Source organism: Miniopterus schreibersii, assembly GCF_964146895.1.
Source record: "Miniopterus schreibersii genome assembly, chromosome: 1".
In the NCBI taxonomy this organism is placed as follows: Eukaryota; Metazoa; Chordata; class Mammalia; order Chiroptera; family Miniopteridae; genus Miniopterus; species Miniopterus schreibersii.
In genome coordinates, this window is record NC_138101.1 from 130,786,918 (window position 1) to 130,790,727 (window position 3,810).

The 3,810-nt window shown below is 40.8% G+C and overlaps 1 pseudogene across 1 annotated transcript; it reads right to left on the reverse strand.

Moving 5' to 3' along the window:
• Nucleotides 1-297: 297 nt before the first annotated feature.
• On the reverse strand, nucleotides 298-2,386 carry LOC308558772 (ADP-ribosylation factor-like protein 1 pseudogene; annotated as a pseudogene). Its single transcript has one exon. The product of its transcript is annotated as an ADP-ribosylation factor-like protein 1 pseudogene (transcript).
• Between the last annotated feature and the right edge of the window lie 1,424 nt (nucleotides 2,387-3,810).

The following is a 3,810-nucleotide window of genomic DNA, read 5'->3' on the forward strand; positions in this document are numbered from 1 at the left end:
AATGGCTTAGTGTGAAGACAAGCAATTTGGAAGTCCAAAGTTTTGAATCCCTCTTTGTCTTCGCCATACGCTTACTACTCGGTGACCCCTTGTCAGCCGGCGCCTCTGTTTCCTCGGGTGGGCAATGGAGTGCAAATAATATCACGGCTTTTGTTTTCTTTAAAGGATGCTGCAACAATAAGTAAGATAATAGGGATGGAAGCAAAGTGACCTATTCAGGAAAAAGCCACTTTATCATTTGATAAAATGTAATTTCATATTAGGGTGTACACACACATTTATTGCTTTTTTATCATCTTTATTTCTTCATACCTATCCAGTGGTAAGCTAAAAGATAGGAATACAGGAGCTAGCATCCTTGTGTGTCCTCTGCTTTCAAGGAGACAAACAGTTCTTTCCAATTGCTGTAATCCATCCTTGGTGAGGAGGGGGAGCGAGCACAGACGGGTGGAGGCTTACCAGAGTTATTTTTCTAATTATTAGGAAAGTAATAGATTACTAGTTCTGTCATATCACACTCAAGAGGATAGAGAGGAAGGAATGATCCTGTTCCGACACTGTTCGCTGGATAAAATACCATGCACAGAGCAACAAACAAAAGCCAAGACAAAGAGGTGGAGTAAGTGGAGAATGATCTTGTGGGAATTGTCATATTTCTAAACTAAATCTCCAACTCCTTTATCTCATGCCCACTATGGGAACTGATCTCACTTTAGCAGAAAAAAAAACAAAAAAAGATTGAAGTAGTCATTCAGGACCAAACTGGAAAAGATTTAGAGTAATTTCACATGAGCAAGTAAATTTCAGGATTAGCAAATTTGCTTCTCTCCGGCCTGGATTACAGACCTTGCAGTAGGTCTTGATAAACAAGCTTTGCCCTAACGAGACATCTTGTTGTTACAATAGTATTCATTAAGAAGAAATCATACTCATCTACCTCCTGAAGCACTTCATAGTTGTTTTGGTCACAGTGAAAACATTTAAATACATAAAAGCTGTTTCCTGACTGGGCAGGGAACGTTGCATGGCATAAAATAGAGATCAAAGTCCATGCGGCAACAGAGTCAGGAGAAGAAAAGTCTTCCTTCTTTATCTTTATTTTTGAATATTTCATTTAACCCTTAACCATATCTGCTTTCTCAGTGCTGCCAGATCCAGGTGGCACCCCTGCTACATTAGAGTGGCGGGTATAAAGTGCAACCTTCTAAGTGCCTTTTTTTCCTAAGTTTTTATGTGAAGAACTAAACCTTAGTGTTGTCTTCCGGAAACTGCTCACTATGAAAACATCTTAGTCAATAGATTTTGGAAGCTCTGAATGCTTCTAAATTGAAATAAAGTCATACACACTTTGTCTAACAGAGGATACCTTGCCTTCCAGTACCAGATAAATAAGCCACAAACATGTGAGAATATATTTATATTATTTTCCCTCAATAAGAGTGCATTCTTTAATAGGACTATATTTGAATAAGAATTCCGCACAAATAGAATATATACCTTAATACAAGAAAGCAAGGAAGGAATATTTTACATTACACAGACCAGACAGTCGGTTCAATCATGATAAGTTACCCTTCCAACGAAATACTTATTTTTTATATTTATTACAAAAGCTGTAGTCAGTTCAGTATATGCCAGCAGTCATACACGGCTCCAACATGTAGTGTGAAGCACACTTAACTGTTTCCAAAGGGACACGTGGTGTGGTCTTCATTTCAGAGGAGCAGAAGTGACCAAATTACTGTCTGCTCTTTAACGCTGCAACTAACCATTCCATTCCCTCATCAAGGCCAGTGCCTTTGGTTGCTGAAGTTTTGAATATTTGCCACTTTTGGTCCTTCAAGGCAGGTAACCCAAGGGAATTTGCCATCTCCGAGGGAGTCACGGCCTGTTCCACGTCCTGCTTATTTGCAAACACCACCAAAGTGACTTTTCTCAGCCCTTCTTCCTCCAGCATGGCAACTAACTCTGACTTGGAAATGTCGATCTGGTCTCGGTCACAACTGTCTCCGACATAAATGACTGCATCTGTGTTTGAATAATAACATCTCCAGTATGTCCTGACACTGGTCTGTCCTCCTGAATCCCAGACTTGGAATTTAAGGTTCTTGTACGTTACCGTCTCAACATTAAATCCAATGGCAGGAACAGCAGTAACGACCTCTCCAACCTGTGATCTGTACAAAACTGTAGCTTTTCCTGCTCCATCCAATCCCAAAATTAAACTCCTCATTTCCCAGGTGCCAAACAGACTCGAAAATATCTTGAGAAAAAGCCACCCGTGATGAACAGCCTGTGGGCCCTCGTGGATGGTCAGCGACAGGCCCCGGCCTCCGCAGCGACTCCTGCTGGCGGCCCGGTGCCGCCTCCGCAGGCCTGGGCTCCGGCTCCCAGGTGGGTTCCTCCGAAGCCTAGTCAGCCAGCGCCTTCCACGTCGGCCCTGAGAATATGAATTGTTGTAAAAATAGAACATGATAGTTTACCGTGTTATCATCACGCAAAATACTTTTCAGGCTTCAACATCAAACTGGATGATTCAAGTTTCCTATTTTCATCAAATATCTGTTTTTTTAAATAAAGTAACACACAAATGGCAAAAGACATGTCTAAAAATATTACTGTGCTAAGAAGTATTCCCTCAAAAGAGCTGAGCAAGAATAATTAAAATTTTTGTTGTTTATTTTTGTTCAAAATATTACAGATGTCTCTTTTTCTCCCCAATGACACATTCCACCCCATCCCTTCCCCCTCCCCAGTCCCTCTCCACACCATTGTCCACGTCCTTGGGTTGTACATTTATGCACATAAATTCTTTGGTTACTCTCTCCCCTTCCACCCACCCAGCCTCCTCCATCCCTCTGACATTCGTCAGTCTGATCCATGCTTCCCTGTCATTGAATCTATTCTGTCATCAATTTATTAAGTTCTTTAGATTCCACATATAAGTGAGGCCATGTGATGTTTGTCTTTCTCAGCCTGGCTTATTTCACTTAGCATAATATTCTCCAGGTCCTTCCATGTTGTCCCAAAGGTTACGAGATCCTTCTTCTTTACAGCTGCATAGTATTCCATGGTATAAATGTCCCACAGCTTTTTATCCACTCATCTACTGATGGTCACTTAGCTGTTTCCAGATCTTAGCTATTGTAAACTGTGCTGCTATGAACATAGGGGTGCAATAATTGAAATTTGATATGGATAAAAATATAACACAAGTTTCTGTCTTTAATTTCTTTCTACCTTTCTTTTACAAACCTATTCTAGCCGTATCTAGAAACACCAAACGCAAGCCTTATTATCCCAGAAATAAAGTTTCACACCACCTTAAGATGGAGGATCTTGTATAGTAGATGTAATTTATCCTTTACATTTTTAATCTGCATCACCTATTGTTTATCACTGTGTGAAAGGCTGGCAGAGGCTTGACTCTGAGGTCCCATCACAGCTAGGTTCAGACTGTATAAGGAAAAATATAATCATCAGGACATTTTCCAGGACATTTTCTTTCTATGCTTAAACAGGAGGATTAGTAGCCTGGAATAGAGAAGAGTTTAAATGTTCTGATTAGGGGCCCATTCGTGTATTATTACACACATGCAAAAGTCCCATAGAGGCAGGGTGTGGGAGAAGGGAGTGAGGGGTCAAATGTGCAACCTGCAAATTGCATTTCCAAGAACAGGGCGATGGTGACCACATAGTTTCACTCTTTCTCCTGGATAAACTTGCAATTCAAAGATTCATGAAGAACAATCTTTAAGGTAGCTGCAAATCATAGCGATAGGCCCCAAATTCTGTTGTACCCTTCCACAG